General features: G+C 44.2%; 1 long non-coding RNA gene across 1 annotated transcript; it reads right to left on the bottom strand.

The window, feature by feature from the left end:
• Nucleotides 1-5,909: 5,909 nt before the first annotated feature.
• LOC148163287 (uncharacterized) lies at nucleotides 5,910-8,646 on the bottom strand. The gene is made up of 2 exons (XR_015769205.1): nucleotides 8,250-8,646; nucleotides 5,910-7,777 (listed from the first exon to the last, which is right to left on the bottom strand). It is a non-coding gene; the product is annotated as an uncharacterized LOC148163287 (long non-coding RNA).
• Between the last annotated feature and the right edge of the window lie 5,686 nt (nucleotides 8,647-14,332).

Genomic DNA, 14,332 nt, shown 5'->3' with positions numbered 1-14,332 from the left:
GGAAAACAATTTGGGTGATTACAGATTTCACATCAGAAATCATCCTAGTGGGGCGCCTGGGCGGCTCAGTCATTAAGCGTCTGCCTTTGGCTCAGGTCATGATCCCAGGGTCCTGGGATCGAGCCCCACATCGGGCTCCCTGCTCAGCGGGAAGCCTGCTTCTCCCTCTCCTTCTGGCTGCTGATCCCCCTGCTTGTGCTTGTGCTCTCTCTCTCTCAAATAAAATTTTAAAAATCTTGAAAAAAAAGAAAAGAAATCATCCTGGCCAGAAGATTTTTTTTTTAATGTTATGTTAGTGTGAGAGCCAACCTAGAATCTTTCTGGATATATTGTTCAGGAATGGAAGCAAAATAAAGTCATTCTTAGAGGAAGGAACATGGGGAGAATTTGTTGCCAGCAGCTCTGCTCTACCAGAAATGATAAGGTAAGTCTTCAGACAGAAAGGAATTAATTCTAGAGGGAAACTGGGAAGTTCAAGAAAAAGGGAAGAGCAAAAAAGGGAATTAAGTAAATGTAATAGCATACGTCTCTCCTCTTACGTTCATTAAAATATGTAAGGCTGTTGAAAGCAAAACCGTTAAGGTCTGGTGGGCTTTGAATATATGTAGATATAATGCAGACGACCCCTACAACGTAAGGGAGTGAGGGCAAAGGCCCTATACAGTTGTAAGGCTTCTATTTTTTCTGAAAGAGGTGAAATATTAACTCTATGTAGACTCTGAAATTAGGCGTGTATAATACCTACAGTAGCCATTTTAAAAACAACATACAAAGAGTTATAGTTAAAACACCAATAGATAGGGGAGTCTGGGAAATTCAGTTGGTTAAGCATCCAACTCTTGATTTCAGCTCAGGTCATGATCTCAGGGTCATGAGGTCAAGCCCTGTGTTGGGCTCTACACTGGGCATGGAGTCTGCCTGAGATGCTCTCTCCCTCTCCTTTGGCCCCTCCCCCCTCAAAAAAAAGACACCAATAAATTAAAATGGAATACTTAAAAATATTCCGAAAAGCAAAAGAAGGCAGGAGAGGGAAAACTGAAGAACAAACAATAAGAGGGGGACAAACAGAAAGCAAACAATAAGATGGTATAAACCTAAAATCAACCTTATCAGTAATTATATTAAATGTAAACGGGGAAATCACAATTAAATAGCAGAGATCATAGGACTGGATTAACACCACCAAGACCCAACGATGTGCAGTCTACAGGAGGTAAAGATAAAAAATATATTCTCTGCAAACATCAATCAAAAGAAAGCTTAAGTGGCTGTGTTAATTGCCTATGGCTGCTGTAACAAATTATTGTAAACTTGGTGACTTTCAACAACAAAGATTTATTGTCTTACAGTTCTGGGGGTCACAAATACAAAATCACTGGGCTAACGCTGAAGTGTCAGCAGGGCTGCTTGCTTTTGGTAACTCTGCAGTGAGAATCTGTTCCCTTGCCTTTTCAGCTTCCAGAGGCTGCCTGCAGCATATGGCTCCTGACCCCTTCCTCCCATCACTGCAGCCTCTTGATTCCGTCCTTACATCCCCTACCATTGACTCTGACCCTTTGGTCTCCCTCTAATAAGAAGCCTGTGAATACACTGGGCTCACCCAGATAATCAGGGTAATGTTCCCATCTCAAGCTACTTAGTCACATTTACAAAGTCCTCTTGGCCTGTAAGGTAACATTCTCACAGGTTTCAGGGATTAGGGCATGGACACCTTTGGGAATTAGGAGGAAGTGGCAGCTTTCTATCTACCACAGTGGTAGAAGGGAACTTCCTTAATCAGATAAAGAGCATCTATGAAAGACCTTTAGCTAATATCATCATACTGAACACTTTTACAGTATGAAACAAGTCAATGATACTCTCACAACTTCTATTCAGAACTGCCTAACAGTAAAGCAAATGAAAGGAATAAAAAGCATACAGATTGAAGGGGAAGAAATATCAACTGAACTTTATTCTATAAATTAAGGAGGAACAACTGGAAAGCAAAATTAAAATACTATTATAATAGCTCCAAAAACTATACAAATGTAGGGATAAGTATAAGCATAGATGTACAAGGTCCGAAGACTAAAAACTAGAATACTTAGCTAAGAGAAATTAAAGAACTAAAAACAGATACCACATTCATTGACTGAAAGACTCAACATTGGGAGCGGCTGGCTGGCTCAGTCGGTGGAGTGTGTGACTGTTGATCTCGGGGTTGTGAGTTCAAGCCCCATGTTGGGCATGGAGCCTACTTAAAATATAAATAAATAAACAAACATAAAGAAAAGACTCAACATTGTCATTAGGAAGAATGAAATCTTACCATTTGCAACAACATGGATGGAGCTAGAGTTAAGCAAAATAAGTCGGTCAGAGGGGCACCTGGGTGGCTCAGTCGTTAAGCGTCTGCCTTCGGCTCAGGTCATGGTCCCAGGGTCCTGGGATCGAGCCCCGCATCGGGCTCCCTGCTCCGCAGGAAGCCTGCTTCTCCCTCTCCCACTCCCCCTGCTTGTGTTCCCTCTCTCGCTGTGACTCTATCCGTCAAATAAATAAATAAAATCTTTAAAAAAAAATAAGTCTGTCAGAGAAAGAAAAATACCACATGATTTCACTCATATGTGGAATTTAAGAAACAAAACAAAGGAGCAAAGGAATAAAAAGAGGAAGACAAACCAACAAACAGACTCTTAACTGTTGAGAACTGATAGTTACCAGGGGGGAGGTGGGTAGGGGGATGGGTTAAATAGGTGGTGGGGATTACGGACTGCGCTTGGCGTGGTGACCCTTGGTTGATGTATGAAAGTGTTGAATCACTATATTGTACACTAATATTACACTGTACGTTAACTAACTGGAAGCAAAATAAAAAACTTTTTAAAAACCATTCAATATTGTCAAGATATCCGGTCTCTCTAAACTGGTAAGCAAGCCAAATCAAAATCCCAACTAGCTGGGGCACCTGGCGGACTCAGTCAGAAGAGTGTGTGACTCTTGATTTCAGTATCATGAATTCTAGCCCCATGTTGGGTGTAGAAATTACTTAAATAATTTTTTTTAAGCCCAACCATCTCTTTTAGCAGTTGACAAGCTGATACTAATACATATGTGGAAATATAAAAAGAACAATAATAGCACAACAATTCTGAAAAGGAATAAAACTGGACATCTTATGCCAAGACTTTCTGTGGAAGGAAGAAATGTAATGGATGGTGTGGTATTTGCATAGGGATAGGTAGGTAGAAAAAATAAACAATAGAGATGCCAGAGGTAAACCCACACATATATGATTGACTGACTTTTTTTAAAGATTTTATTTATTTATTTGACACAGAGACACAGTGAGAGAGGGAACACAAGCAGGGGGTGGTGGGAGAGGGAGAAGCAGGCTTCCCATGGGGCAGGGAGCCCAATGCGGGGCTCGATCCCAGGACCCTGGGATCATGACCTGAGCTGAAGGCAGACACTTAACAACTGAGCCACCCAGGTGCCCCTGACTTTTAACAATGAGACAGAAGTACTTCCTTGAGGAAAAGATAATCTTTTCAACAAATGTTCCTGGAACAACTAGATATCTATTTGGAAAAAAAATGAACTTTGACCTTTACCTCACACCCTCACCGTACACGGTAATTCACATGAAATGATCATAGACCTAATAGCAAAAGTCAAAACCATAAGACATCTTAAAAAAAACAATTTAAAGATCTTCACAACTTTGGATTAGACAAAGATTTCTTAGCAAGGTACAAAAAGCACAAACAACAACAAAAAGATTTATTGGACTTCATAAAATTAAAAATTTTTCTCTTCAAAAGACAGCATTAAGTAATGGAAAAAACAAGCCAAGACTGAGAAGTGTGTGTGTGTGTGTGTGTGTCCCTCCGATAAAGGATTATTTGTAGAATAAATAAGGACTTTTACAAATAATACTAAAACCCTCCCACATGAGCAAAACAATTTGAACAGACATTTCTTAAAGAAAACATTAATAATAATGAACACATGAAAAAATGCTCAACATCTATAATCATTAGATAAATGAAATTTAAAAAGACCCATAAAAGGGATGAGTTTTCAAAAACCTATTGCACAAAAGAGTGCAGACATGGCACAGCATATACTTTATGGTTTCATTTCTGTGAACTCTACAATAAGCAAGTCTATTTCCTAGAGAGAGAAAGCTGGTTGCTGTTTACTTCCATCAGGTTGACTGAAAAGCTCACCATGGAATTTTTAGGAGCGCCGGCAATGTTTTATGTACTGTTTGTAGCGACGGTTGTTAAGTGAGTTGTACGTTGGCCAAAGCTAATCACACTGCACACCTACAGGGGGTATATGTTATGCCTCAGTGCACACACGTATATACTAGTCAGGCTCCATCCACGTCCATCCCACTGGGGATGAAATCATCTTCAACTACATGTCTGATTTACTCCCATAGCAATGATACAATACTGAGGACTCAGTGCTGGTCTCCACTGCTGAAGCAATGGGCATTGAGAAGAGTCTGTGGTTAGGTCACTCCCGATGAAAGGCAGTTCATGTTACAAGACTCCTGAGCACCCTCCTTCTCTGCCATCATGGCTTCTTCCTCCATAGGCCCACTGCGTAAACACTGGGATAAGGAAGAACAGAGGCTGGCTAACATCTACCCAATGAGCCACCCAGTCCCCTTGGTCATTAAGGACTATGTCTACAGGGAACTCTCTTGCAGACTTTTTTTTTTAAAGGTTTTTATTTATTTGTTTGAGAGGGAGAGAGAGAAAAAGCAGGGGAAGCAGAAGAAGGAGAGGGAGAAGCAGGCTCCCCACCGAGCAGGAAGCCCAATGCAGGACTCAATCCCAGGACCCGAGATCATGACCTGAGCTGAAGGCAGATGCCTAACCGACTGAGCCACCCAGGCACACATCTTGGGGACATGCCTATCTGATTCAAAGATCCAAGTGCTTTGTACTCCACTCCTATACCTCTATGCCTACACATGCCTCTGTCCTGGACAGCCCTGTCTCCTCCCACTTGATTCTGCTCCTTCGGGTTCCCTGATCATTTAGGCGAGGCAGAAGCTACTATCCAGGAGTTTGTGTACATCCTCACACCTAGTTGAATCTGTTTCCACAAAAAGTGTATTATCCTGTTCATTACCAAAATATCTGCTCACTGGTATTTTTCAGAGTCCCGCTGGTGTGGTGGTGGGACAACACTACTCCAAAACATCACCCTGCCCAGACACGACCCAGGCCACAAAGCTGTTGATGACCACCGAAGAGAGGCATCATTGTGACAGGGTAGGTATGTAGGTGTCTGCATGGAACCCCCATCTTTGTCCTCTGAACCTACCACTTACTCAACAGTGGATTGCAAACTTATGACTGAGTGGAAAGGACCATACCCAGCTCATCGTGGATAGTTCCTGTTGCATACATGCTCATGTCTCTTGTCATTAGGTTTCTGTTGGGACCAGTGGCACGTAGGCAGCTTTTTAAATGGTACCTAGCTCTCTTGCACAGGTGATGTGATGACATGAGCCCAAAGCCCATTGAGGCTCAGCAGAGGGGTCACACAGCATCCCAGCACACATGCCTACTCCTAGCAGCATGATTTGGTAGGTCATGGCCATAGTCGTAGCATCTGGATGGATAGAAAAAAGTTGTGCTTGGGGTGCCTGGATGGCTCAGTCAGTTAAGCAGCTAACTCTTGATTTCAGCTCAGGTCATGATCTCAGGGTTGTAAGATCAAGTGCCGCGTCAGGCTCTGTACTTAGTGTGGAGTCTGTTTAGGACTCTCTCTCCCTCTCCCTCTGAACTTCCCCTCACTATCTCTCTCTCAACAAAACAAAACAAAACAAAAAAGTTATGCTTACATGATATTGTAGTCTATTAACTGTGCAATACCATTATATCTAAAAAGACAATGTACACACCTTAATTTAAAAAATACTTTATTGCTAACAAATGCTAATCATCATCTGAGCTTTCAGCAAGTCATAATCTTTCTGCTTCTGGACGGTCTTGCCTCCATGTTGGTGGCTGCTGAGTGGTCAGGGTGGTGGGTGCTGAAGATACAGGGACTGGGGACTGGGGCAACTTCTTAAAATAAGACAACGGTGAAGTTTGCCGCATCGATTGACTCTTCCTGTCACAACTTCTCTGTGGCAGGTGACGCTGTTTGATAGCATTTTACCTAGAGTAAACTGCTTTCTGTAACTGCTTGCAAAATTGGAGTCTCAAACCTTGCCACTGCTTTATCAAGTTTATGTGATATTCTAAATCCTCTGTTGTCATTTCAACAATCTGCACAGCATCTTCACCAGGAGTAGATTGCAACTCAGGAAACCACTCTCTTTGCTCCTTCAGAAGTAGCTCCTCTTCTGTTCAAGTTGATCATGAGCCTGCAGCAAGTCAGTCCCTTCTTCAGGCTCCACATCTAATCCAGGTTCTCTTGCTATTTCCACCATATCTGTAGTGACTTCTGCCCCTGAAGTCCTGAACCCCTCAAAGTCATCCATGAGGGTTGGAATCCACTTCTTCCAAACGCCTGTTAATGTGGATATTTTGAGCTCTTCCCATGATTTACAAATGTTATTTTTTTTTTTAAAGTAGGCCCCACAGGCATAGAGCCCAAAGCAGAGCTTGAACTCACCACCCTGACATCAAGACCTGAGCTGAGATCAAGAGCGCTTAACCGACTGAGCCACCCAGGCGCCCCAAATCACAAGTGCTCTTAATGGCATCTAGAATGCTGAATCTCTTCCAGAAGGTTTTCAGTTGACTTTGCCCAGATCCATCAGAGGAATCACTGCCTAAGGCAGCTACAGCCTTACAAAATGTATTTTGTTATGCTAAGACTTGGAAGTTGAAATGACTCCTTGATCCATGGGCTGCAGGATGGATGTTGTGTTACAGGTCCGAACACATTAATCTCGTTGAACATCCCCATCAGAGCTCCTGGGTGACCAGGTGCATTGTCAGTGAGCAGTAGTATTTTGAAAGGATTTTTTTTTTTTTTTCTGAGCAGTAGGTCTCAAGAGTGGCTCAAAATATTCAGTAACCATGTTGTAAAGCAATGTGCTGTCATCCAGGCTTTGCTGTTGCATTTATGGAGCCCAGGCAGAGGAGATTTAGCGTCATTCTCAAGGGCCCTAGGATTCTCAGAATGGTCACTGAGCACGGGCTCCAGCTCGAAGCCAACAGCTGCCTTAGCCCCTAACAGGAGTCAGCCTGTCCTCTGAGGCTTTGAAGCCAGGCATTGACTTCTCTCTACTGATGAGAGTCCTACATGGCATCCTCTGCCAGTAGGAGGCTGTTTTGTCTACACTGGAAATCTGTCTTTAGTGTAGCCACCTTCACGGATTACCTTAGCTAGCTCTGGGTAACTTGCGGCAGCTTCTATATCAGCTTTGGCTGCTTCACCTTGCACTCTCATGGAGATGGCTTCTTTCCTTCCACCTCCTGAACCACCTCGGCTAGCTTCAAACTGGTCTGCAGCCTCCACGCCTCTCTCGGCCTTCACAGAATTGAAGGGAGTCAGGGCCTTGCTCTGGATGAGCTCTTTCACTATCCTTCACAAACTTCTCCTTCGCATTTATAGCTGGGCTCTTTGGCACAACAGACCTAGCCTTGGGCCTGTGTTGGCCTTCGACATGCCTTCCTCCCTAAGCTTAGTCACTTCTAGCTCTTGATTTAGAGTGAGAGACATGCAACTCTTCCTTTCACTTGGACACTTGCAGGCCACTGGAGCGGCATTAACTGGCCTCATCTCAATACCGCTGTGTCTCAGGGAACAGGGAGGCCTGCGGAGAGGGAGAGAGATGGGGAATGGTCGGTATGTGTGAGAACACACACATTTATTGATTAAGTTTGCCATCTTATGTGGGTGTGGTTTGTGGTGCCCCCAAACAATGATGATAGTAACATCAAAGATCACTGATCACAGATTACCATCCCAAATGTAATAATGATGATAAAGCTTGAAATGTTGGGATAATTACCCAAATGTGACCCAGAGACATGAAGTGAGCAAAAGTTGTTTGAAAACCGGCACTGATAGAGTTGCTGGACGCAAGGTTGTCACAAAACTTCTATCTGTAGAAAACCCATAGTATCTGCAGAGCACCCTAAAGTGAGCTGTGCCTGTATTTTCTCCAGCCCCTTCCTGTCTGGAGAAATGCCATTCATACCAACAGCTTCACTTATCAGTGTTAGATAATGTTTAATGAACACTTCGAATGTGCTAGGCTAAGAATTCTGTGTGTATGAACTTACCTAGTTCTCAAAACGTGCCCCAGGAGTCCTCTCAGGGAGGCTGCCCTCCCTCACGACAGCACCACTGTAGATACCCAGAGAGCACTAACACTATGATCAGTCCTGTTTTGCAGAGGCAGATACTGAGGCCCCAAAGAGTGGCTACAGAGCTTGCCTGAGATTACACAATGTGGAAATAAGTGAGAACAGACATGACGGGGCTTCTGGGTGACTCAGCTGGTTAAGCGGCCGACTCTTGATTTCCGCTCAGGTCATGATCTCAGTATCATGGGACAGAGCCCCACATGGGGTTCCATGCTCAGTGTGGAGTCTGTCCTCTCCCTCCTCCAACTTGTGCTCTCTCTGTCTCTCTCTCTAAAATAAATAAATAGAAATAAATCTTTAAAAGAGAGAGAGAGAGAGAACAGACGAGACTATTGTGGCAGAAACTCAAAGGCAGATGGAGGTGGGGGAAAGCCTACAGTAGAAAACACGGAAGGCTGCACTCGAGCCTTGACAAGAGCCTGTGCCCAGGGAAGCTGGAGACAGGCTCACTAGAAGTCCTTGTCCTATGCTATCAGTTAGGGGAGCATACTTGGCCTTCTCTTGTTGGTCTTAAATTAGAGCTAGGGACAAAAATTAGGGAAGTCGCCAGTTTTTAGTCAAATCCTGGCCATTTTGGACCAACTGTTACAGGGGTATTGTGTGGCTTCCTGTCCTGCTATGAGAGGTAGCAGGCTGGCCTCCGGGCATGTTGCTGCCGGCTGTGGGTCAGAATTCTATCTTCGTATATGTTCTGGCCATCGTCCGTTTGCCTATGCAGTCTCTCGACAAAGGAGCCCAGGCCAAGGCAGGAGCTGGGACTGCCTGGCCCCACAGCCACCCTCTTCAGCACTGCTTTCCACTCCTTCTACCCTGTGCTCTCAGCCGGCAGCGTCCCCTCCTCAGAGAGGCAGCTCCACTCTAGGCAGACGCCTGGGTTGAAACCTGCAGCCGCTTGCTCACCAAGATCCCTTGGACAAGTTTCTCCACCATTCTCTGCCTTAGCGTCCTCATCTGTGAAATGGGGTTGTTGGCGGTGCCCACCTCATAGGGTTACAGTGAGGACTGATGGCACATGAAGGATGCACTCACTGTTTGCTGGCATCATCCTTGTTACTCCCACCAAGTACTGTGAGGTCTTTCAAGCTACCCAGTTCATTTTTGTTTTCTTGTTTATAGATGAGCTCCAGACAAAAAAGTTATAGGAGGGCAGGGACCTCATCTTTCCTATTTATCTGCATCTTAGTAGAGGCTCAACTATAGTTGATAGTCTAAATTTTTAAATATATGAATAACTGTATGCATCATCTACAGATTGAAGTTTCTCACAAACCTCTCCTCCAGTTCATTAATTGGCTAGAGCGGCTCACAGAACTCAGAAGAATATTTTACTTACCAGATCACTGGTCTATTATGGAAGAATGTAACTCAGGAGCAGCAGATGGGAGAGATGCCTAGGGCCAGACGTGAGGAGAGGACACAGAGCTTCCATGTCCTCTCCAAGTGGGCCATTCTCCCCCCATCTCCACATGTTCATCCACCCAGAATCTCTCAAATCCCATCCTTTGGGGTTTATATGGTGGCTTCATTACATTTAATTCATCCACAATTAATTAAATCATTAGCAATTCATGAGTGACCCAACCTTCAGCCCCTCTCCCCTCCCTGGAGGTCATCTCATTAATATAAACCCAGGTTTTGTTGAAAGGGCTTTGTTAGGAATATCCAGACACCTTTATTACTCCTAGAAAATTGCAAGGGTTTTAGGAGGTCTGTGCCAGGAAGGGATGAAGACCAAATGCATATTTCTCATTGTAAATCACATTAGTGATAAATGGTATGGTAAATAAATCAAAAGGGAAGGGGCATCCAGGAGGGGTGTTAAATTTTAAGGTAGGGTTACCATGGAAGGCCTGAGGAGGTGACGTTGCAGGAAAGATCAGTGGGCAGTGGGGGACAAGACCATGTAGCCATGAGGGGAAGAGCATTCCAGGTAGAGTAATAGGGGCAGCATAAGCACGGATGAGAGGCACAGACGGGGACGAGGAACATACAACATGGGGCCTTTGCTTTTATTTTAAGATGGGAAACTATTGGAGAGTCCTACAGAGGAGGGACACGGTCTGACCCACCTTTTAACCCAATAATGCCAGCCATTCTGTTGAAAACAGAAGATAGGGGGGGCAAGGATGGAATCCAAGGAGATGAGTCAGGAAGCTACTGCAATCATCCGCATGTGTAATGTCGTTGCTTTTGCCCACATGTTGGCCATGAAGGTGGAGTGAAGCGGGCAAATATGGGTCTACAGTGTTTGGAAGGTAGAGCCCATGGGTTTTTTTGTTTTGTTTTGTTTAGACCAATTTTAAGTTCACAGCAAAATCGAGAGGAAGGCACAGAAATTTCCTGTGTGCCCCTGCCCCCATTCATGCACGGTCTCCCCACTATCAACACCCCCCACCAGAGGGTGTATTTGTCACCACAGATGAGTCTACATCAACACGTCATTAGCAGAGTCCATAGTTTGTGTAGGGGTCACTCATGGTGATGTGCATGCTATGGGTTTGGACAGATGTATAGTGACACGTATCCACCATTATGGTCTCACACAGAGTAGTTTCACTGGCCCCACACATCCTCTGTGCTCCTCCTGTTCATCGCACCTCCCCAACTCTTAGCAATCATTCATCGTTTTACTGTCTCCAGTTTTGCCTTTTCCAGAATGTCATACAGTTGGAATCATACAGTATGCAGCCTTTTCAGATTGGCTGCTTTCACTTAGTAATGTCCGTTTAAGGTTCCTCCGTGTCTTTTCATGGTTTGATATTTTGGCTCTCTTTAGCACTGAAAAATATTCCATTGTCTGGATGGGGCTGTTTGTTTATTCATCCAACTACGATGGACATCTTGGTTGCATCCAAGTTTTGGCAATTATGAACAATGCTGTTATAAACATCCATGTGCAGGTTTTTGTGGGGTCATAAATATTCAGCTCCTTTAGGTAAATACCAAGGAACATACTTGCTGGAGATAGTCACACCAATTGCATGGCTGACAGTATATTCAGTTTTATGAGAAATCTCCAGACTGTCTTCCTAAGTGGCTATGTCATTTTGTGCTCCTACCAGCAATGAATGAGGGTTCCTGTTGCTCCACGTCTCACCAGCATTTGGCAGTGTTGGTGCTCTGGATTTTGGCCATTCTAATAGGTGTGAAGTTGTATCTCCTGTTGCTTTAATTTGCATGTCTCAGATGGTACAGGATGTGGAGCATCTTCTCATGTGCTTACTTGCCAGCTGTAGAACTCCTTCAGTGAGGTGTCTGTTAAGGTTTTAGGCCTATTTTTGGGGTGGGGGGGTCAGGTTGTTGTTTTGTTTTTAAGTAGGCTCCATGCCCAGCGTGGAGCCCAATGTAGGGCTTGAACTCAAGACCTTGAGATCAAGATGTAAGCTGAGATCAAGAATCGGATGCTTAGGGCACCTAGGCGGCTCAGTTGGTTAAGCGACTGCCTTCGGCTTAGGTCATGATCCTGGAGTCCCTGGATGAGTCCCGCATCAGGCTCCCTGCTTGGCAGGGAGTCTGCTTCTCCCTCTGACCCTCCCCCCTCTCATGTGCTCTCTCTCTCATTCTCTCTCTCTCAAATAAATAAATAAAATCTTAAAAAAAAAAAAAAGAAGAATTGGATGCTTATGGTCTCTGGGTGGCTCAGACAGTTGAGCATCTCACTCTTGATCTCAGCTCCGGTCTTGATCTCAGGATTCTGAGTTCAAGCCCTATATTGGGCTCCATGCATGGAGCCTACTTAAAAAAAAAAAAAAAATTAAGCGTTGGGTGCTTAACCAACTGAGCCATTTAAGTGCCCCTGATCAGGTTGTTTCTTGTTGTTGAGTTTTAAGAATTATTTATATTTTTTGGACAGCAGTCCTTTATCAGCTGTGTCTTTTGCAGTATGTTCTCAGTTTTTAATTTTAATGAAGTCCAGCTTATCAATTCTTTCACTAGTCCCATCTTTGGTGTTGTGTCTGAAGCATCACTGCCACACCCATGGTCATCTAGGTTTTCTATTATCTCCTATGAGTTGAATAGCCCTGCATTTTATACTGAGATCTATGATGCATTTTTTAAATTTTTTTTAAAGATTTTATTTATTTATTTGACAGAGAGATACACAGTAAGAGAAGGAACACAAGCAGGGAGAGTGGGAGAGGGAGAAGCAGGCTTCCCACCGAGCAAGGAGCCCGATGCGGGGCTAGATCCCAGGACTCTGGGATCATGACCGGAGCTGAAGGCAGACGCTTAACAACTGAGCCACCCAGGCGCCCTGATGCATTTTTTTTTTTTTTAAAGATTTTATTTATTTATTTGCTAGGGGGAGAGAGCATGGGTGAGAGTACAAGCAGGGGGAGCTGCAGGCAGAGGGAGAAGCAGGCTCCCTGCTGAGCAAGGAGCCGGATGCGGGACTCGATCCCAGGGCCCTGGGATCATGACCTGAGCCGAAGGCAGCCGCTTAACCGACTGAGCCACCCAGGCGTCCCGATCTATCATGCATTTTGAGTTAATTTTTGGAGGGTGTATTGTCTGTATCTGCATTTTTTTTTAAAGATTTTATTTATTTATTTGAGAAGGAGAGAGGGCAAGAGTGCATGAGCAGGGAGAGGGGCAAGGGGAGAGGGAGAAGCAGGCTCCCCGCTGAGCAGGGGGCCCAACACTGGGCTCAATCCCAGGACTCTGGGATCATGTCTTGAGCTGAAGGCAAACGCTTAACCAACTGAGCCACCCAGGCACCTCTTTTGTGTGTGCATGTGGGTGTCCTTACAAGTTTTTTGTTTTTTTTTTTAAGTAAGCTCTAGACCAACGTGGGGTTTGAACTTGCAACCCTGAGATCAAGAATTGCACGTTCCACTGACTGAGCCCACCAGGCACCCACAAGTTTTTTTTTAAGATTTTATTTATTTATTTGAGAGAGAGAGGGAGAGAGCACAGAAGGAAAGCGACAGGGAGAAGCAGACTCCCTGCTAAGCAGGAAGACCAAAGTGGGGCTTCATCCCAGGACCCTGGGACCATGACCTGAGCCGAAGGCAGATGCTTAATAAGACTGAGCCACCCAGGAGTCCCCCCATCCACAAGTTTTTTAATGAGGAATTTTTGAGGAAGACTCAAGACAGAGGTACTGAGTACTGAGTCAGCTAAGAACTCTGTTGTAGAGAAGAAAGAGCCTGGAGAATATATTTACAAGCCAGTTACCAAAGAGGCACAAAGAACAGAGTGTTAACTGGGCAGGGGGGAGTGTCCTGTTTTAAATTAATCTAAGCTTACAGAAACTGAGGTTCTAGCAAATTTTTTTACTGAGAAGGGTAGGAAAGAAAGAAACTGGTGCCACAGAAATCGAGAAAGTAGAGATAGACACTTTCAGCCCCAGAATCATTACCATGTGACTGTATTTCAGTAGCGAAATCTATGTGACAAAACCACACATTTTTTAAATATACATATAAATGTTGGAAGTCGGTACTGATAATGTTCAAATAATTTTTTTAATAATTTTCTCTTTTCTTTTTTTTTAAGATTTTACTTATTTATTTGATAGAGAACACAAGTAGAGAGGCAGGGAGAGGGAGAGGGAGAAGCAGGCTTTCTGCGGAGCAGGGAGCCCGATGTGGGGCTCGATCCCAGGACCCTGGGATCATGACCTGAGCCAAAGGCAGACGCTTAATGACTGAGCCACCCAGGCGCCCCAATGTTCAAATAATTTCTAAGCAGAAAGGCAGCTATATGAATCATCTCACAAATGTGTATTTTATTTATATGCGTTTCAGCTTTTAATAGAATATATGTATAAAAAATAGAATATACGGACCATAAATGTATGGTATAAAAAATAATTCTACACACCTGAATAAACACCACCCAGGCCAAGAAAAAGACCACCACCAGTATTCCACAAGCCCCAAGGAGTCCTTCCTGACATTCCCTTCCCCACCCCAAACCTGTCCTGAAACTGCAACACTCACATCCTTCCTTCTCTTCACATGTTACTTTGATTTATGCCTTTGTGTGCACCTGAA

The sequence above is a fragment of the Eumetopias jubatus genome, unplaced genomic scaffold (assembly GCF_037043125.1).
Source record: "Eumetopias jubatus isolate StellerSeaLion01/CBP00866 unplaced genomic scaffold, mEumJub1_p1.0 scaffold_10, whole genome shotgun sequence".
Taxonomy (NCBI): Eukaryota; Metazoa; Chordata; class Mammalia; order Carnivora; family Otariidae; genus Eumetopias; species Eumetopias jubatus.
This window is presented reverse-complemented; position numbering and strand designations above follow the sequence as displayed.